This window comes from Tauraco erythrolophus, chromosome 12, assembly GCF_009769465.1.
Source record: "Tauraco erythrolophus isolate bTauEry1 chromosome 12, bTauEry1.pri, whole genome shotgun sequence".
NCBI lineage: Eukaryota > Metazoa > Chordata > Aves > Musophagiformes > Musophagidae > Tauraco > Tauraco erythrolophus.
The window spans coordinates 11,746,894-11,768,554 of NC_141476.1; positions in this window are offsets into that span (position 1 = coordinate 11,746,894).

Consider the following 21,661-nt stretch of genomic DNA (forward strand, 5'->3'; position numbering starts at 1 on the left):
GGAGGGATGCATTGCTCCCTTCCTGGGTCAGGCTTGGGTCCTCTGCAGCCGGGAGAGTCTTCCCGGAGCCCGGCCACCACAGGAGGCTTTACAAAATCACCTGCCTGGCTGCAAGGCAGGCATGTTGGTAGGTCTCCTGAGCAGGCAGCTCGCTGAAATTCAAACCAGACACCTGGATGGAAAAAGAAGAAAACTGTCATGTAAGAGGTCTCTCTGGCTTGCTGGTTCTTTATTTCAGTCCACGTGGCCTGGGAATTGGGTATTTAACCCCATCTCTGCAAGCAAAGCAGTGGGTGGAGGAAGCGGGAGGTAGAGCCCCTGATTGCGGAAATGACTGTAAGTTATCATTCCATAGCCTTGGTCTTTCTGCTTGTAAAGTCTGAATAGTCACAGTTTGGAGACTGTGTGGTACAGGTGAATGAACGGTCATTTACTGGAGGTTCCTCAAGTCAATAGAGCTATAGAAGTCCAAATATCACCTTCCAAAATACCATACAGTTCTAAAGATGATTTGATAAAATATCAGCTGGAAAAAGCAATACATTGCAATGGAGGAAAAGATCTTTAAATCCCCATACTGACTCTTTCCTGTTTCTGAGAAGACCAAATCAGTTCCAAATGGATCATGTTCTTCTCTAAACTCTTTAGACTATTAATACAATTTCAGCTTTCTGAAATAGCAGTTTCTTTCATTTACCAAACAGCTTTCTCCATCTGAATAACTCATGCAATAAATACCATGATTTTCTGTAAGTGCAAACTCTCATTTGATTATTATAGTTCTTTTCTGTAATTGCTGATTATCAAGAGACTGGATTCAGGCAACAGAAGGAAAATGCTTATACAGAAAGAAATTTCTCTTTATTCTGCACATGAATGCTCTGATTTTTAGCAGTGATGCAGAAAACCATCATGCTATCTTTAGTATGTTTTGGGAAATTTCCCAAATGTATTGGGGAGTATGTATAAAAAACAAGACCATAGAATAATTTCCATTACCAAAAAAAAAATATTCAGGAATAAATTGTACTTAAGATGCATTTTTCTAAAGATATAATATCAAATGGTCTTTGTTCAGAAATACCAGTTTGTTACAGAATTGCAAATTTGTCGCAGTGGTAACATCACAGAAAGAGATAACAGGAAACTAAAACATCTGAACAGCTATGGCTCTGCATGGCATAATCTCTATATCAATGAATGACACGTTTATCTACCCATTGCTCTGTTCTGTGCTATCCTTGCTAAACACTTATTTCCCCAAGCTGGAACGGAGATTATTTAAGAGCAGAGATGTGTTTTGTGAATTCTTGGAAACGTGTCAGCTCTTCATTGCTTTGGTTCATCGTTGGTGTCCCACGCATACCATAAGCCGTTTAGGCTTTGCATTTCCTTGAGGGCAAAGAAGTTTTTAAGGCCAGAAGGATGTCTGAGGTCTATTCTTAGCCATCATTAACTTGGTTAATGAATGAAATAAACATCATGTGCAACATCATGGGAAAATCTGCCTTGTGGCACAGGCTGTGCAGCTGACCAGTGCTGCAGCTCGTCAGGGATTTCTGAGTTTCTAATGTTGCTTCAGGGCACCACATTTTTGGGGTTTATTAAATATCCGGGCAGGGCTTCCTCAGTGCAGGGCTGAGAAAGACAGACGGTTTGTACGGTAAGAACGGCAGGTTGCTGCTTACGTTTCCAATAGGATGTCTGCAGAATGGGGGCCTTACAGGGGGTGGTTTTGTTAGGACAAGAGATTGGGATTTTAAGATATCATTATTTCTTTGCTCCCTTCATTTCTTTCTTGAAGGGATTACTTGTCTCCTCCATTCCTTGGTCTCACTCGGTTTGCGATGTGAAGGGCTTACTTGTCTTCTCCACTCAGTCACCCTGTTTGTGACATGGGGATGCTGATCCCTACCACAGAGGTGCTGCAAGGGTTAGTTAGTGTTGGCAAAACATTTTGAAATGGCTGGTTGAGAAATGCTGCCAAAGATGAAAGCTGGATAAATACCTAGATAAATAAATATTCCTTTGTAGTCTTATCATTATAGGAATGTCCCTGTGCATCCAAGATGCTGCTCAGGTCACAGAGCAGTCACCTCTCCATTGCCTGGAGTCTTCTCAAGGGAATAAATTTATTTAAGTATTTTACTTCAATTTCTGCAAAGTGAGCTGCAATATGTACCATGCAGAGATAAAAGCCTGGCAGTAACCAGCAAACATCACAGAAATACTGAATGGATTGGCAGTTTTTTCTTTTTCTGGAGCCCTTATTCCTCTGTTTCCCAGTGAATTGTGTGGCTGCAGAACCTGGAGCATCCCAGGAGGGAGAAGGGGAAGTGGGAGCCTAGTCCCAGGGTTAGACACAAGGAAGGAGGAGGGATCCACGAGCAAGGGTCCACAAGACACCGCCTACAAGAGCCTGCTCTCTGCTTCAGTGTGGTCTCTGGTGAGCTATCAGGAGAAGCTTTCTGCTGGCAGGTCTCTTTGGGACACTGTTCTTCTGCCTGGGGGAAAGCAGCTTCATGTTGGTTATGGAGATCTCGTGGGGAATATGTGGCTGCTCACACACTTCTTGCAAGATCTGTGCATGCTGCTGAGCTCTGTAGAGAGGCTGAAAGGGGGAGAAACAGGGACAGTGTGGTTCTCCTCCTTTTGTACTTTATTCAGAGTAAAAATTCCTGCATGAGCACCACAGCTCAATGAAAGATGCCAAAAGAAACAGTACTGGAGACCATATTCATCCCATCTGACCAAGAGTAGAGCCATAACATGTCTCTTTTTTCCTGCAGATCTTCTCTCTTTGCAGCACCAGACCATCCTGAAGGCCAGGCTGAGTGGCCACACTCATTGACTGCTGCATGTGCACAGCAAATCATGGGCCTTTGATGGTAACATGGATGTCTACTGTCTCTTGAGGTTATGGGACACATGAAAGTGATGGCCTGACAGAAAAAGGATTACTGCAGCTCGGAGTGGAGCCATCCCAAAGAGGGATGAGCAGCTATTGCAGAAGGTAAGCCAGACACCTCCCGTGAACAGCAAAGCTGTGATACTGAGTGCCATGGCCCCATGGTGTCTAACCACTGGCACTCCTGTTCACCCCTTGCTCCTTCCATCTGAAGCTTACTTCCAGGACAGATTTTTGTCTCCACGCAAAATTTTCCAGCTGGAAGTGTCCCGTAACGTTCGCATGGGCAGAGCCGGCCAGGAGATGGCAGCAGCCTTGTGTCGCTGGGGCGGGGGACCCGGCTCTGGGACCCGCATCTCCCGCTCTGGCTTCTCCGTGACCCTTTTACCTTATAGATGAGATCTCCAGGCTTGACGAGCACCAAGAAACCCTGGCCCATCTTCTGGGTTGAAGGAGAAGTGTCCCCAGAGGGGATGTCTGCAAGAAGACCTGTGAGCTCAGCTGTCATCTGTGCAAAGAGGCTGATGGAGCAGGAGTCACTCAGGTGTTTGTGTCCTATCACTGATCCCCATCCCCCAGCCTGCTCCTGGGCTGTCTCATCCCAACCGAATTTGCAGTATTCTTTCAATAATCTGATTTAGATCTAGTGGATGAAAGCTGCTAAAAACCTCTGAAGAGCCACACAGAAATGACAAGACAGCCCCTGTCATTTGTCCTTTTACTGCGGTACGCATGGCTGCTGTGTAATGACTTGGACACAACACAGTAAGTGCTCAGTGATTTGTATTTCACACTCGTTCTTGCTGAGAACACAGACTCTTTCCTGCTGAGAGGAAGAGAAAATGTTCTACAGTCTTCATCTTGGGACACTTGCCAGACCTGGGCCAGTTTCTTTTGCAATGCAAAGCTTGTTCCAGTGCGTGCTGTGGTGGCAAGGAATCTGTCTCGAAGTGACTGTCAGCAGTGCTCTCCTCAGACAGCTGCATGCAGACAAGCTCTGTGCTTTGCTCTCGCTCCTGAGCTAACACAGCCAACACCGGGAAGAGTCGGTTGACTCGGGCACCTAGACTTCCGGATCGATGAATGTGAGGACTGCTCGTTGATCCGAGTGGTGGTGGTGTAGCACAGCCTGATGCAATTGCCACAGAGGATGACAGAATCACAGAAAAACACCATTTGGGAGGGACCTCTGGAGGTCTCTAGTTCAATCTCCTGCTCAAAGCAGAGTTAACATCAAAGTCACATCAGGCTGCTCAAGGCCTGGATGTTTTGAAACCAGCTGTTTCGAAAACCTCTAAGGATGGAGATTTCACAAACTCTCCGGGCAATGGAGAGTGAGATCTGGGAGCCTGAGCTTGGGCTCGGGGAGGGTGGCCCCACTGGTTTGCTCTGGTATGGATACAAATAAATGATATGGTTGAAATTTCAAGGCCGGTTCTGAATAACCATTTAGACCTGATCCTAAACTGAAAACTGTAACTAGTTCCAGGCTTCCCTCAGAGCTCAGTACTTTTGGGACCTGGGAGTTTGCATTTGGCTCATTTTAAAGAGAGCCAAAAGGCTGCAGCCAAGGAGACTTTCCTAACCAGGGCTATAAATCCAGGCTATTTGCAGGGACAAATGACCCAGGAACCTGAAATTGCAACTTCATGATTTTGCATTAAGCTCTTAAGGCACAGTTCCAGCCTTTTTCCTGGCCCTGGCTTTGTGGCAAAACTACAGCTGCTGTGACTGCATGGGAACTCATCCAGCTGAAAAACACCCTGCCTGAGGAAAAGATCCTTTTTATTATGATCACTGTGATGGCTTGAGGAAGAGGGACACATGGGCTGGGGGAAGGCGGAACTGTCCCTTTCAGTGGCAGCCTTTGATAACCTGACGGACATAACGAAACTGCAGCTTTGCAGTGGTAAAACAGGCTGATCCTGCAAGCCCTGCACACAAATTTCTTTCAAAAGGGGTGTACGGAGCTGACCAAAAAGGGTTCATAAAGTAAAGTTATGGGTCATCCTGATTTCTAAGAGCTGCAAAAGGAAGCACATGCTTCATGGCTCCAAACTTTTTCTGCTCATGTGGAATGGATTAAAGATAAAAACAGTCCTGTTATTCCATTTGCTCCTGAGCTGTTTCAGTCCTGTCTATCTTCTTCTCCAGAGAAGCTCATAGAGGAACTATTAACTGTGATTCAAACCCGTGGCTCATCTCCCCAGGGTGGCTCATGGGATCCACTTGCCCTTGCCAGAGAATGAGGCATCACTGGGTACCAGCTGCAACAGCTCAGGAACGTTTGGTGCCAGCCTGGTTGTTTCCTTGCAGGATCCACCTATTTGCATCCCTATTTTAAGTATGGAGTACTGGGGCACAGAGAAGTCACAGTGATCCCACTGATGCTGCGCAGTGGGTCTGTGGTGGGACAAGCCCCAGATCCAAGTCTTATATCTGCGTAGCTGGAACCACGGACAGCACAAACATGCTCCTCACAAAATGACAGCTTTATTACCTGGAGATGCTAGAAAGTTTCCACATCCCATTCCTATTCCTTTGCCTGCACCTGTGTGAATGCCCGCTGCTCTCCCCACCAGGATGTCAGCAGATTCTGTAGCTTGTTTTCCACTGAAATGTTTCCTCTTAGGTAAATATTACATCTGGGGTTGCTTTGCCAGTGGCTTTCCTATCTAGAGTTTGTACAACAGGTCAATGCCCTGCTCAGAGATAAGAGGAATACTTGCTGTGAATGCTGTTTGCTGCTGTGATGTGCCACCCTGCTTTTCCCTCATCAGCTTCTTTTTAAAAGGTTTTTGAAGGCTGCTTTAGTCATGGAGGTTTTAGCAAAGCGCAGGAAATTTAACACAAGCCGTCGAGTGCTGGGGCAGAGCAGAAGAACTTGTTTATTGCAACAGCCGTGACCTGTAAATTATTCATCTGTGTGTAATTGAAACACTCAGATCCTCAAAGGTCTTGTTACAGAGTGAAGTGTGGGATCAGCCAGCTTCAAGCAAAACAGGAAGGTTAACAGGTCCTGGGGAACCCTTCTCCATCCGCCTGCGTCTGCTCTACCACAGTGCCTGTTTGCAGAAGAAAATTGAGTTGCCGATAAGTGAAGCAACGCACACATATGTGTCTGTGTGGGGGAGAGAACATCTGTAAAATATCTTCCTGTGTCAGTTTTCCCTCCAATGGGAAATACAGTTTTGAAGCTTGTTGCAGTGAAATGTATACACAGCCCGTGGGCACGTACCAAGTATCAATGCACAATAGGCTCTGGCTTCTGTAAAACAGCGAAGTTTCCGAACACCAAGAGAGATTGGAATAGCTGGCTAAGCAGAGAAGAAGTCAGCAGAGTTCTGCTCAGCAGTTGTCTCTCCGGACAAAATCAAACTTCAACTAATTAAAAAGAGCAGATGCTAGCTGGAACATTAATTGGAACAACTATCGTATTTTGTCTGTGCTTTAAATCTGTATTCTAGCGCTCTCGTAGTAGGTTTGGAGAGAGAAAGAGTTAACCCTTCAGCTGGCTTATTATTTTGTTAGGCACAGCATGTCCTTAGAACAGAGTATAATTAAACATCTATGAATAGGTTTGGATCCTTTTTTTTTTTTTCAGGAGCAAATAATTCTCTGTCTAACAATGCAGAACCATCATCACAACCAGCATTCTCAACCCTTCCTTCTCATGGTGTTGTCAGTAAAGCGATCTTGCTCAGCTTTCAGAGGCCTTCTAAGTAGCGCTGGGCATGGGGCCAGCTGCTGTTCTTCCTGTATGTATTGTATTAAGAGGACAACTCTTCTTTAACCTGTGCTCATTTGTTCCCCTCAGCCTGTGTTCCTTCTTGTTAGACTTGGTGTACGATGTATAGAAAGTGCAAAGAGCTCAGCTGACATCTGATATGCTTATAAATAGCCTGTCTGCCCTGCTACGGTTCTGTAGCTATTCCAACGTGAGCAAACACTTGACATGTTGTGCTCTTCCTGGAATTGGGATGCCATCGAAGATTTTCCTCTAAAGCATCCAAATTTGGCCTCTGCTGGAAGCCGGGTACTTGACTGCAGGCACCGCTGGTCTGTTCCAGATTGGCAGTTCCTCAGTCTCGTCCTGGTCTCCAATTCCTCCCTAAAAGATCAGGCAAAGGCATCATTCGAGTAATGAGGCTCTTCCATTGTTTCCCTGCCTTCCCTGCTCCCGTCTCCTGCCCCAGGCAGAGGTTCCCTCGGCACAACTACCAGCCCTGGTCCTCTCCTACCGCTTTGTTCACATGCCACCTCCCAGGCTCCTGTTATTTCCTTTGTTCCCACACCCTCAGTTTCCTCCCTCTCCATCAGGGCCAGGTCCTGTTTCCTTGATGGACTCATCAAGTCCGTCACAAGTCTGGCAATCCTTGGAAAAACAGAGATTTTTCCTGTGATGCTTTTCTGAGCACCAGTGCTCCCACCTAAATGCAACATGCTCTGGCTGCCAGTGGACCCAGAACAGCAAAGACAGCAACCTCTGGTGCAAACTCCTCCCCACTTCCTTGATACGTATCGCTTAACCCCTTCTTTCTTTTGCTGACCTCCTTGAGTGATAACTATTGTCATTTCCCACCCCTTACTTGTACCGAATGAGCCTCAAATTCACCTCCCAAAGAGACTGCCACAGTGAGATGAATTTAGGCAGGAGCTCTATGGAGACTTGGGGGGCCGATCAGGATATTCAAGATTATCCCTGACTCATTTTCTTGCAGGTCTGATGCAAGAAGTGAGTCAGATCCCTCCGACACAGTTTGACCCGATGGACGTGGCTGGCAGACAGCTGAGCAGCAGTGTGTGGAGCTCATGTTGTGTTGCAAATGGAATAAAGTTCATTTAACACAGCAGGCGGCTGCCTATATTTACTGTTAACTCTAAGGCCTCTCACCTGAAAACAACCTGCAGATCACTCACCCCATCACTGCTCGTAGGTGAAATTAGCTTCTGAGAGCCGCCAGCGTTGGTGGAGGAGGTGGGTATTTCTGAGAGATGACCCTCTTTCCCAAGACAGGGTAGAGGTCCCTTTCCTGCCATGCTGAGTTCGTCATGCTTGAAGTGCTCACGGTCTCCAACTCCTTCTAGCTAGGCAGGACCCTGCCCAGAAAACTCTCCATCCTCTGGATTTTCTTTCTCAGCAATGCTGCCAATACTCTGTCTTAACGTAACTTTGCTTTTTTTGTCTGTTTTCTCTTCCTAGGAGTCAACACTGTCATTACTAAATGACACTCATTTCCCATGGGTCCCTTCGGCCTGTAGGAAAATCCTTCCTTCCCCCCAGCTCAGCTGCAGGCAGGTGAGTCCTGAGGCCGGTGGCTTAGGTAAGATGCTCCTTCTGACTCAGTTCTCATTGCACTGAGCAAAGCCTGTTTTCCTTCTGGATGTGTCTTGTTGACTGCTGATAGCCACAGATGAATGTCTCATACACTGATTGATGTCTGAGTTTTAGACATTTAGAGGTTAGGAGGTGAAGCTTATGGATATTTGTCTCCTAATATTTACCTCCTGTCTTCTGCCAGCAGTTCCCCTTACCAGCATCTACCCCAGTTTTGCTGCTCTCCAAGTCTCCGCAGTGGTCTGCTGCCTTCCCTGTTTTCCCTCTTAGCGAGGTTCTGGTTCAGACTCTGCCCATTTTCTTCCAACAGGAGACAAACTCCTACTACAGCTTCTGCAGCCCATCTCCAGCTTTGTAGGGCAGTGCCCCTCCATGTTGGGTCCAGGCTCCTCTGGGGCAGCCGTTCCCTTGCAGTCCCCCGAGAGCAGTGTTTGCAGCTCAGCTGTCTGGGGAGAGCATCAGCATTGCTGCTTTTGGGCTGAGGACAGGTTTTATGGTTGCTTCTTGAGTTGTTCTTTGTGGTTGCTAACTCTGCCTGTACACCCCAGAGATACAAGGTGTATATCTCCAGACATACAACCCCAGACTTTTCCCTGCTGAAAACGGGGCAGCGGTGCTCGGAGCCCCTGATGGGAATTTCTTCTGGGCATGGCAGCTATCTAATTCTGCTGTACCCAGACTTATGGCAGGTTAAGCCATCACCCTTGAATGCCTTCTCTGTTCTCGTTCCAACACAGCTTCTAAATTGGAAACCCTACCACCCGCATGTGATACGAGCAGGGATTTTGCAATACTGGGAAGCTGAGTCAGGCATAGGGACAGGAGCCATTTCTGCTGCTGAAAGGCTTGGTTGCATTCAGGTGTCCCCTGCAATGGTTTCTCTTCTCATCCCCTCTCCCCGGGGGTTGTGCAATATTGGCAAACCCGCTGGTCAACCCGGTGCCAGAGGAGCAGCCGTCCCAGGACCAGCAGCCCTCTGGGGCCTCTGGCACTGTCTGGCTCGGCGGGGACTCTGCTCGCTGCCTGCCCATGGCTTTTCCCCCTGTCAGCAACAGTGTGTCCAAAGTAAATTACCTCTCTTTAGAACAGCTTTGGTTTAAGCTCAGATTGGCAGTCTCTATCTTACTGTGAACCTCTGATATAGCAGCAGGACACAATCCTGGTATGGAAAGCAGGCTGAAAATGCTTGCCATGACCTACCCTCTCCAGCGACCCACCACCCGTGTGTGTTATATGGACCAAAATTTAGTGCTCCCAGTTTCCCAAGATGGTACCCCGAAGGGAAAGAAATCTGGTGCCTGTCCTTCAGGTCCAGTCTCTTTTGCCAGTTTCTGCTTTTTAAGCCTCCTAGATAAAATTTAATGAAGCTTCTTCAGGCTGTTCAAGATTGGCGGTGGCTGTAGGAAAGAATCTGGTAAAATAAGAGTGTTTGGATTTTTGGTATCCTCATATTTAGTTTCCTGTAGACCTTTCATTGCTTTCTGAGCCTGGCCTACGACTAAAGCATTCTCAAGGACTACTTAAAGACTCTTTTTTTTATATATATACTTTTTCTAGCATCTTGTAAGCTGTCTTCTGCCTGTGGCACTGTTAAACAGTGAAGCAAGGAGTTTTACCACCACAATATATCTATGTTTCACTACAGCAGAAGGAACAGAGCCCAGTTCCTAACTGAAGGTCTCTTCAGTTGTCCTAAGTTTCCCAGTTTGAATATAGAGCATCACCTTGGGATAAGCCCAATGAAACCTCCAGCAGTTTGCCTGATTTACCTTCCACTCCCAGTACCCTGTGCTAGACCCGGCACTTCGTGCTGTGCCCATCCTGGGTCACAGCTTCATTTCTTTTCAGAGAGTAAATCCTGCAGCTCCATTAATGTACAGCTGCTCAAGACAGCCCCTTGCAGCAGCCCACGTGGCTCCTCCACAGGCACATGGACTTGAAGGCAGCCAAAGAAGACTCTTGGAATGTTTTCCTCTCAAAAGGATGAGGGAGGAGGACGCTGCAATAACTGAGCTGACAAAACTTTTCGGCTCCTGTCTGAGTCCCAGTGGGCTCCAAAGAAAGTTGACAAGTGCCAAGTCCTCGCGCTGGCCCTGTCCCACGTGGAGGCTGCCTTCCAGCATGGCTCAGGAGCCTCTGCTCAAGGTGATTTTTTGGCATTTTTATTCCATTCTGCACGTCTTATTCTGGGTTGCTGAAGCTCTCCTGCTGGCTTATATTTTTGTGAAGACTTGTCTTACCCATTGGACTCTGATGACTGGGCCACCTTCCCATCCCCATTTCCAGAAAAGCTGTGCTGCAGCTGAGCCTCACCCGGGACGCCTGGACAGAGTCCGGCTCTGGCCTGGCAGGCTGTAGCTCCACCAGCAGCTCAGCTCAGAGCTTTCTGGGAAAGCTTTTGCAGACTTTCATTCCCTTTTTGCAAAGTCTCCATCTCTCTCAATTCTTTCGTCCATCTTTGAGCCCAGTGGCCCCTCCATCGCTCATTTTCTCTTGGCTCAACAGAAATGCTAGCCCTCAGCATTTTCCTTGGGGGTGACATCTTATGTCTGAGTCTGGTGTTGAACCATTTGCCCCAGGCAGCCAGCTGAGCTGCTGGGAGCCCTCAGAGCTTTCTCTGTTTCTGCCTGTGTCCAGCTCCTTTGGCTGCCTCATGATTCCTTTTTGCATCATATGTTCTGATTTTTCTCTCTCTCATCACCCCTGAAAACATCACTGTCTTCTGGCTTCCCCATGAACCTTCATTGATTCTCTTACCCCAGAGAAAATCTAAACCTCTTCATGCACTCATGCTGACTGATGGGTCCCTGGAATTTTTGTAGCCTTTATCTCCCTTGCCCAAGCCCATGGGTATTAGCGGCACCCAGACAAAATAAAAAAATCCAAGGATTGTTCAAACCCTCTCCTCCACTCCATGCAAACAGCCCCACTTGTGAGGGCAAACAAGTCTTTTGTCCATCATTTTGCTGCTGCACGGTGATGTCCCCTCTATTTTAAAACGTTTTTGCCTGAAAGCAAATTATTAAACAGCTTTCTGAGAGGACTTGCAGCAATTTCATTGCCAAACTCTTGCTGTCCCTGCAGGCTGAAGGCCTGATCCTGGCGATGCTGAGCCGATGCGCTGCGAGGCACGGTTATGCCTGATTCCGTAGTAAAGTCTGTTTCGGTGTTGCACAACGTGTCTGTTCTCCAAGGGGGCCGTGCGCAATCTCTGATCAGGACAAACGTCTGAGCTTGATCCCGTCGGAATGACGTCAAAGGTTGCGATATTGTACCTCTTCCCGGTGCTGGCAGAGCCGCACTGGCTGTGGCCGCTGCAGCAGCTGCAGCTGTGCTTGAATTCGGGTTCGACCCGCACAGCGCAATTAATAGGTGACTGATTGGCAGCACAGCTGGCCCCATGCTGCTTTGCATGGTGGAGATCTGCTCACGGTCCTGCCTCTTCCCTGTAAATTCCTGCTGCTCCAGAAACCTCCGACTGAAAGCGAATGGAAACTGCCTTCAAAAGGAGCATCCTCTGATCTTTGCCTGTGAGCAGATAAAACTCCAGTGAATTTGCAGCTTTTCCTGTGCTTGGGGCTCAGGTTGGCACAAGCAAACGTCATTTATCACGGAGCTGCAGCAGGCAGCGCAGCAGAGGATGCCAGTAAATCGCTGGCTGTGGTTTGGCGCTCATCTCCGTGGCACTGGTTAAGGGAATAGGGGGACGTTATCTATAAGCAGCTATTTTGAACACTTGCTGCTGAAGTCTGCTGAGTTAAAGCAGCAGCCTCAGCGTGTACCCAACCAGCCGCGGTGAAATACGGTGACATACACTGCTACTCCTGACTGTTTGCAATGAGTAAGGTTTCCTGGTGCTGCAGGGAACGAAAGGACCAGCATGTCCTTGGGGCAGTGCAGGCTGACTTCCCCACGCCCAAGGCCCCCCAGCATCCTTACAAGTGTCATCTGCACCTCACTGGCCCTTCGCCAGCCCTACCCGCTGGCAAGGCAGCTGCTAATGTTTCACATCTGCCAGACCAGGTTTGAAGTGAGCTGATTCCTGTCCTAGATCAACGAAATGATGTTTCTGACTCAGTCAGCCTTGCGCTGGCCCAAGCTGTGTTCTGACAGTTCTACACATAGGTCAGGGGGAAGGAAGGAGCATTTGACGGTTTCAGGTTTTATATCAATGCCCAGGCATTTCTTAGGCTCTTCTTAAAAAGCTGCTGACAGATTAAGAACAGCTCCCAAGTTTTGATTTTTGGAAACACTGGGATTTTCCAAGTTGTAAATCCACCAGGAGGAGTTCCAGCATGGCTGTGGCTGCGCACGGCGTCCTCTCCTTTAGGCAGCTCAGCGCTGTTCGGCGGTAGCTGCTCCCCAGGCACTGCTGCTCGGGGCGAGGGCCCTGGGGAAAGTCATGGTGGGAAATGGGCAAGCAGCAAAAAGATGAGCTGAAATGTTAGCAGGAGCATTTATAATAGTTTGCTAAGTGAAAAAACTCGAAGATGTATAAAACTGTATTAAAAAAAGAACACAAACTTTCTGGGTTTAAAAAAAAAGTAAGAGTTTAGTTTTTAATGTGTGGGAAAAGAGTAAGGTATATTTTAAAAAATTGGTAATTTTGAGCTGGAAATAGGACTGAGACAAGTCTTGAAAATAAATATTTAATTACCAGATCAATTTTGATAAAGACCCAGAGTTTGCAATTGATTTCTTGAGCCTCTGCTGAACCCACCAGTGAAACTCCTCGTTAGTACTGGGTCACATCAGCAAATACCTTACACCTGTGATTATAATTGATTTTGCATGCTAAAAGTGAAAAACTTGACATCCCATAACCAGCATCTTTTCTATCTTCTCTGATCGTGATAACTATCTTATTTCTGGGTGTAAAAGCAGAATTAGTTATCTTGACTGGTTGCCCTAGAGAGGTTGCAAGAATAAGGGCTGGTACTACAATACTTTGCTCTTTGCAGGGCAGAAATTAGCAAGTATTTACCTTAGGGGCTGTGACATTTGGAGAAGAATTCCAAAGAGAATGACAATAGTGACCTTCAGCTAACCCTGTCAAGTTTGCATGATCAATGCTTAACTGTAATAAGAGAGTTGATACTTGTTAATTGACAGGGGCCGTAGTGCTATCTAGAGAAGCCCTACTGCTTGCATTAGTTCACAGGATGATCGCACTTAAACACAAGCTTAAGCAAAAAAAGAGGAAAAAAAAATTCAAACCTAAATGTTGCCCAGGCATTGGGGTAAATCAGTGTTAGAGTCAAGGGGGGTTGCTGCGCTGTGGCTATGCAGCAGACAGATCCCAAGTCCACTTGGTCAAATACTGGGTGATGTGCAGAGACTTGGAGGTATCTTTTCTCTAGGAGAAAATGAATCAGCACTTAATTAAGTAGAGATTATGGAAGGGTGAAATGGTTAAATAAGATGTGATGTTCTCTTTCATTCAGTGATGAAAAGTTCTTCTCATAAGAGCTGCCATATTCTCTGTGCCATCGGCACAACTCAAATGTCTTGAAAAAAAGTCATTTTAAACATCTTTTTTCCTGTATATTCTTCACCAGACAATCGAAGCACGTTCTATGAACATCAGTTTGTTCAGTATTGTACAATGTCAATATTATTATCCTTAGGGAACAGGTAGGGAAATTGAAGAGCAAGGAGGTGAAGTGAGTCACTTCTGGCCATACAGACAATTAAATAGTAGCAGAATTGGGAAAGCACATGGTTTCCTCAAGCAGTGTTTATGGGAAAAAATATATGCCAGTAATCTGAATTTAGCTCTCCATTATTTCTTGTGACATGAGTAGGGGTGAATGTTTTACTCTCAAACACCTACAGAATAAGAAAATGTGCATCTTTATATCACAGGATGTATAATTAAATTTCCCCAAAGCTTTTTGACAAGTCCAAGGTTGGTGTGAATGAAAACATTTGCTATGATCACATCTGTATTTTGAGGAAGAACAATCCAGGTCCGAATCAGTGTTTTCTTCATTGCTTACATCGCTACTAAGGATTCATTAGATGAGAAAATAGAAGATTACATCACAATGGATAATTTTTTAAATGAGCAATCCATTTGTTTGGGGTTTTTTTGTTTGTTTGTTTGTTTTTAATTATTCTGCTGAGAATATTTGCTCTGTGACAAGCAAAGCAGTCAGCTCTCAACAGCAGCGAAATAAATCTCAGTCCAGGGCAATGCAAATTGGGAAGAAGCTCCAGAGAATGGTGCTATTTGAAATAAATTGAAGAATTATTTTGAAAGCTTGCATGGAAGAACTGAGTTTTGCCAACTATTACAATTGGACTTCAGAGTAACTGCTGAGTGGGTAATTAATCCCTCAGGAACATGGGAGTCTGGACAAATGTAAGACAGAACAAGAGGGAAAAAAAGTGTATGAAGAATTAACTTTAGAAAACAAGCTAGAACATTAGTCACAGGAGAGATATAACTCAATTTCCATTTAACGTTTATTTCTGTGATGAACAGAAACATTGTTCTTAACCCCTGTACTGAAGTGGGAAATTGGAACCTTCGCTCTTTTTAAGGCAGGTGGAACTGCTTTATTGAAGCTCATCTCTTTGATAAGGAGCTGAAGGGGAGGGTAAATGAATGTGCTGAACATACTGCAAAGCCTGAAAGTGAGATTTATACTTGAGTGGAGCAGGCAAAGAAAACACTTGTGAAGCTGGTTGAGATACAATATAGTGTCTCTTGTGGTCTTCAGTTACTCTCCCATCATGAAGACAGAGCAATTAGCCAAGGTTTAAAAGATAATGCCCTCCCCTCCTTCCCCTCTCCCCCCAACACGAGTATTTGCTTACGATCTGTCTACAAAGCACGGTCTCATTTTCCTCTGTGCTGAGCAGCACCCCAGTTGCAAGGAGGTGACTTACCCACCCCACATGTTGGAGTATCTTGGCATACCTCTTTGCTGGGTGTACAAAGACTTGATGAAATACAACTGCAAAGAAAACTTGAGGCATGTAAGACACTTTTGAAGCTACGTAGTGCTCATGTGGTTGGTCCTGCCCTTCCAGAGCTCCTGATTCATAGTCCTACGCTGTAGCTACTGAACTATAGGCTTACTTGTAGAGTCTCTACACTCGGCTTTTGTGGTTCACTGCTCCCATTATTATCTCAACAGCAGCAGTTTGCTAATCAGTCCTCTTCGTAGAACAGGACTAGTATTGCTTTGGATGTTTGGTGTTTAGGGAAAAGAAGAATGTAATTCACTTGACTCTGGAGAAGAAGGAAGCTTCGCAAAAACTTCTAATATATTCAGATGTGAATCTATGCAAGTGGATCATATTTACTGAACTGTGTGTCTGGAGAGTTAACAGTAACATCTCAGTTCGAGGTTCAGGACCAGATCACCAGACCTGGATCTTTCCAGTTTTGAGGACTTGGTACTTTGGTGCTGTTTCTACTCTACGACCTTCAAAGAGATTGAGTCAACCTCCCTGCTGGGCTCTCACCATATCATTGGCCAAGTGATGGGATCTCACTTGCCTATTCTGTACTGGTACCCCCAGGAGCACTGTCTGTTGATGCTGTGGTGTTGCATTTCTGACCTGGCCATGCTCTGCTGTGACCTGAGCAAAGGTTACCTGTGTTTTCATGTAGGCTCTGTGTTTACTATTTAAGGTGAGTGAGAGGCTCTGGATTCCATCGGTTGGGTCATCCTCTCTGTTTCCTAATTCAATGCAAACAGCCAGACAGGCAGGCAGCTCTTCCTTGAAAACATTCGAATTCTCTTGAGAGGTGTGCCAGTTTCTGGCAGATGTGGTGTTGGCAACACACAACGGACACAACATGGTCATAGATGTTCAGTCCTGTAAACATTATCTTCAGAATCACCATCTCCTCTCACCACCTTGAGCCACTTCTCTGGAGTACTCAGCACAAGGATCCTGCACAAACACACCTAGCTCTGGCGTATTCCTTCCAGGAGAGGGCAGGGGAATACAGTTTATTGCAGATCCACTCGTGAACTGGAGCCAACATTCTTCATGTCCCAGATCTTCCTGTACGTCTTCCAGTCTATTTTGCTTTCCTAAACTTGGATGAGCAGAGGTAGGTGCTGAATCTCCTCGAAGTGAGTCAGTAGGTTTTGTCACATTTACAGACTTGCCTTTCCTTGAGTCATCTTCAGGAGGGCTAGCTTGGACTAGGCTGCTCCCCTCGCTCTTGGACATCTCACAATGAGCCTCATGTGTCATGTTGAAGGCATTGGCTTCTGCGCAGCTTCAGGACCAGAGTTTAAACAGCTGAGCCTCAGTTCTTCTACTTTCATCTCACCATCAAGCCAGGGGAGGCAGTGATGGGACAACTCGTCTGTCACACGCTCAGCACACCCATATGCCTGCAGAAGGTGGTTTGATTCCCTCGGCCATTCCTTACGTTAGCAGGTGCAGCTCTGCTCGTGGGTGCTTTGCCGATAGACTAAAATGCAGGGGTTATGCATGGAAACCCAAGGTTAGAGCTGGACCTGGCTAAAGATGGCCTAGAGGAATACCGGCCAGAAAGTCAGCTGATGTTTTCTCTCTTGGTATCTTAATGAACGGAAAGTTTGGGAGAAAATCAGAAACTCTCTCCAGCTCCCCGCTGTCTTTAAAAGTCAAAGGATAACTTATCTCCCCCTAGTCCTATGACTCTGACTCGAAAAGACAACATAATTTCCAGACTAGAGAAGGAAAGAAAAAAAGTAATAAAATCAATGAACTGTTGGCGCTGCAGCACACGTGCCCTTAAAGAAATTAAGTCCTGAGATTGCTGTTGCTGTTTCCACCTTGTCCTGCAGCACCACAGTCAGGGATAAACATATTCTTTGTGTCAATATTTCTGTGATACCGAGAGAACTTGCAGTCCTTATCTGCGCGTGTCAAGGACTGTTAAGTTAAAGTGATCAGAACATTACTGGAGAGTCTGACACGCTTTTTTGTTCCCTCTGTGTCCATGTAACTGTTCTGGTGCTGAAAGCTGCAGCCCAGAGGAGCTCGGCCGGACGTGGCCATCGGCTTTGCGGCACACAGAAGGGATCCGTCGGCAGAAGGCTAATTAAACAAACTATCCCAAAATAGAATTTGAACTTCCTTTTAATTTTTAATTTACCTGATTATTTTTGCTTCTTTCATTGGAAAAGAGCAGCCTTGATCCTAAATCACAGGGAAATGTGCAACTAATCAATTCAGCCTGACTAACTCTTGTTTTGCCAAGTGGCCAGTTGGCTCATTAGATTACTAATAGATTGCTGCCGTGGTAAAGGAGGACTAGCAGAGTCTGGGACAGAAATACCACAGGTGACCTCTAAAGACAACAAAGCACTTACCCCGTGCAGCACAATCCCTCTTTTTGCCCATCTATGAAGTTCAAACACTTTCTCTTTCAGTCCCCTCAAAACCAAGAAGTTATTTGTAACGCAGAGCTACGCAAACAGTGTACAGAAGATGGGAAAACCTGAGGCAGGAAAAATCAGTATCTGTACAGCCACGTGCGGAATGGCAAAGTGTGGGCAGAGACAAATGACTCTTAGGTTTAAACCGTGGAGTGGAGAGCAGACGAGCCTTTTGCTGCCTTTCCCACCTTTAATGGGTCTGTGCTACGTGGTGTAACAACTCAGGAACAACTTCAGCCTGAGGTTTCTTTTTAACTTTATAATGCAGTGCTTTTATTATCTCCAGGAAATTTAAAAAGGCTTGAATGCTGAGGTTTGTTTGCCTTTCCTGACTGGGTCTTTAACACACAGCCATCAGACAAAAGTCAGTGAAAAGGACCTTAACTTTACATCATCCCTGGTGTCTGACTGGGCTGTAGGAATGCTGGAAAGGTTGTCTGAGCAGGGGAACCAGTTTGACTTAAGTTCACTCCCGAAAGGTGGCAAAAGAGAGAATGGAATATCCCCAGGCAGGACCAAGGAACAGAGGCAATAATAGATTTTAAAAGGACTTGGCGAAGAGATGAAGAAAGGGAAGCAAATCTCTTAGCGATGCACAAAAAGCGTGGAGCAGGGCAAAAGACACATGTATCACACAGCAATGAGCAGGGGCTCAGTTTTGCTGCAGTACCAAACAAGGGGTGCTGATGTGAGGCATTGGTCACAATCGCACAAAAACTCATCCCCAAACGCCTGTCCTGGTACAATAGTCAGTCCTGGTTCTCATGAAAAGTTGGCAGCCAAAAGCGATCAGAAGTCATTATATTTGCCTAAATCAGTGCATTTATCCTGCTGTTAATAATGGCTCGTACTGTTTCCAAAACCTTGAGCGAAACTTAGATGTGTGTCAATTTGCTTTCACTGTAATGGGACTTCGAAGAATTAATCCTAAAATCAGTTCACAGCTTGAGAAGTGCATTCAGAGATCACGGAGGGATGGAGAAGTGGCTGAGTCTGCCCAAAGGCTGGCACCTGCCACTGTAGCTTGTAATTCTCAATTTTGGGTTTAAGCCCCAAAGTGCTCCTGCAGACCCCAAACACAGCACTATGGTTGGAGGCCCTCAGAGCAGACCCATGGGTAAAACAGTGTGATCATCCTGGGAAAGAAAATTTCTCAGGTAAAATCTATGCTCAGAAAAGGTGCTGTGGAGGATGAACCTGTGGACATGTCTCACCAAGGATGACCCCAGATCTAGGCTCTGAGTGACAGTGACTTCTATATGTTTTCTCACTTTTCTCTGTTTTAGACTGACAGGTTGGTGCAGAGTGAAATTCTTTACGCTAAAGTGAAATATCAGAACTTGCGCTATATCCTGTTTGTTTGTTTTTAATGTGTCCTAGAAATTTTGTCTGGGCAGAGAGAGAGGACTTTGGATATTTGTCCAGGGTGTCCTGATGTCCAGTAGCCTGGTTAGGGCAGTAATTTCTACAAGAGTGCTGGACGCCCAAAAATCCAAAGGCACAGTCGCTGAACATATGCGCAAGGACTTTGCTGAAGTTTCCCAGTGCAGCTGATTCTGTGTGCACGCAAAGGGGATCTGGACCTATGCAAAAAGTTTGGTGCATCCAGATGTTGTCATGTTGTGTGTGAGCAAGCTCAGGTCAGGGGTTCATCCCAGATGCGCTGGACTTGCTTCCCAGGCACTGTGTGCTGCATTTTCAAGTTGTTTTTTTCAGGGAAATCTTAGGGAGAAATACGGAAGCCCTAGTTACACTTGCCTACTTTTTGCCATTGCATTTCACTTCCCCGTGATCACTGTTGCCTTGTACTGAGCAGGTAGGATGCTCTATAGGGTTCTGCAGTGTAGTTACTCATCCCCGAGCTGACCAAAGTGACCGTGAACTGAAGTGCTTTTTCATCCCAAGGTTGTCCTTGGACTCGGGCTCACAAGCCCTTTATCTGATTTAACAAGTTAGTACTCATTTGTCGAAGCGACTGGTCCATCGCAGATGTGAAAAAGCATTGGATCCCTTCTCCATGGCAGAGCACAGCTGCACAACGGCCCTGTAGCTGCGTAGTGGGCAATGCGCCCAGCCTGGAGTGGTACTTTTAGGGAAGCACAAAGGTTGTGGGTCTAGGATGGATGAAACTTGAGAAGCAGAACTGAGACACACACCATTTTATTTCCACGTAAGGTAAATACGGGATTTTTCACTGCCTCTCCAGCAATTTAGAGAAAGTCAGGAACTGCTGTAACTAAAATATAAAGAAATTCTTTTGCACATGGAAAAACAAGATTCAGAGAAACCTTTAATATGTCCCAATGCATATGTAGGTCATAATAATGATAAAATTAAGATTGTAACTTTTGGTTGTTTTCATGGTTATAAAAATCATAAGGGAATTTCGTATCTGTAGAGCCATCAATTCAAATTCCACTTAAGCTCAGTCTTGAGGGCTTGGGATTTTAGCTGTATCTAAATCTCATGCCCTTTCCATTGCATCAAGCTAAACTTCACCTACTCAGCAAACAGGCTTTTTAATTAAGAGAAAACAGTGAAGCAAGGTTTGCCAAAAATCTATTTTAGATAAAAATATTTAAGGCCAGTGTTTTTACCGATGTAATGCTTTTCACATCAGTGAAGTTACACTAATGCAGAATTTGGCCCTGATGTTTTTGTGTAAATATAGTATCTAGGAATTTGATGAGCATGTGTTTATGTATTATTCATTGAGATAACACAGAGAGGAAGAGCGGGGTCTGTGCACGACAGCAGAGCCCTGAGCACCCCCGGGTCCTTTGGTGATACCCACCGGGCTGAGGCAGCACCTGTGGGTTTACCTCTGTGCTGCTGCTGGGCCGTGTCTGCCGTGACTTGTCGAGGCTGAACATGGACTTGGGAAGCGACTGGTTTACGTTTGCCAAACTGCGAAATGTGTTACTGGCAGTTCTGAAGCAATGCAGACAGAGGATATGTTTGCCACTTTCAAGGCCCTGGGCTGGAGTTGAACAGAGAAGAGGCTGTGGCTTGGTTCTGCCACAGGCGTTTGGGTTGACCCTCTCTGCCTCAGTTTCTCCATAAAGTCATAAAATGAGGATAATCCCTCATTTTTTCTGCAGGACCGCAAGGCCCACAGTCCTGTGGTGGGAGGGTAGGGATGGTACTCTGTCCCATGTAGCCCTCAAAAGGGTGCACAGACCTGTTGCCACAAGACTGCGTTCTGGTAGCCCAGACTGCACGTTCTCAAGGATCTGAAAAATGAAAAACTGAATTTGAAAAACCACTGATTGTGCAGAAAAACTCAGCGCTGCTGCAGCTGGCGCCTCTGCGCGCTCCCTCAGCTGGGCTTCACCCTGCAGGAGTCAAACACAGATCCTGATCTGTGCCGAACATTGCGGAACTATAGTGTATATATATGTAAAATAATATAGGTGTTCATCTAAAAAAAAATATTAATGACTGTAATAACACTGGGGCGGGGAGTACTTCAAAACCCAGTACTTTCCAGAATGCTGGAAATCACCCCATCAGGCTCCAGCAGGTGGGTGGGCAAGGGGCAGGCGTGCGGGCATGGGACCCCCACACCTCCAGCGCCCTGCTGATGCCAGGGACCCGCACCCCGCCAGGAGCCCGTACACGCCCAGGGCCTCCCGCCACTCCCAGGAGCGCGCACCCCTCCAAGGATGCGCACGCTCCCCGCGTCCTGCGCGCCCCCGGGGCTCGCCGTGTGCGGCGGGGCCGGGCCGGGCGGCGCCGCGGCGCCCATTGAGGCCGGTGGCGGCCCGGCCCCCGCCGCGGCGGGGCCAATGGGGGCGGCGGACGCGGTCGAGCCTCTACCCGGCCTCCCCCGGCGCCGCCGGGCGCCCGTCATGTGAGGGGGATATAGTACTACGGCAGCGGGGCCGCGCTCCGCAGCCGCGCAGCCGCCTCCCGGGGGAGCTGCGCCCGCCTTCCGCCGCTCCGCGCTGCCCTGCTCACCGACCGCCGCGGCTGCTTCTGGTTGGCGTGCCTGGGGTCTTCTGCCTTTTGTTGTTGCTT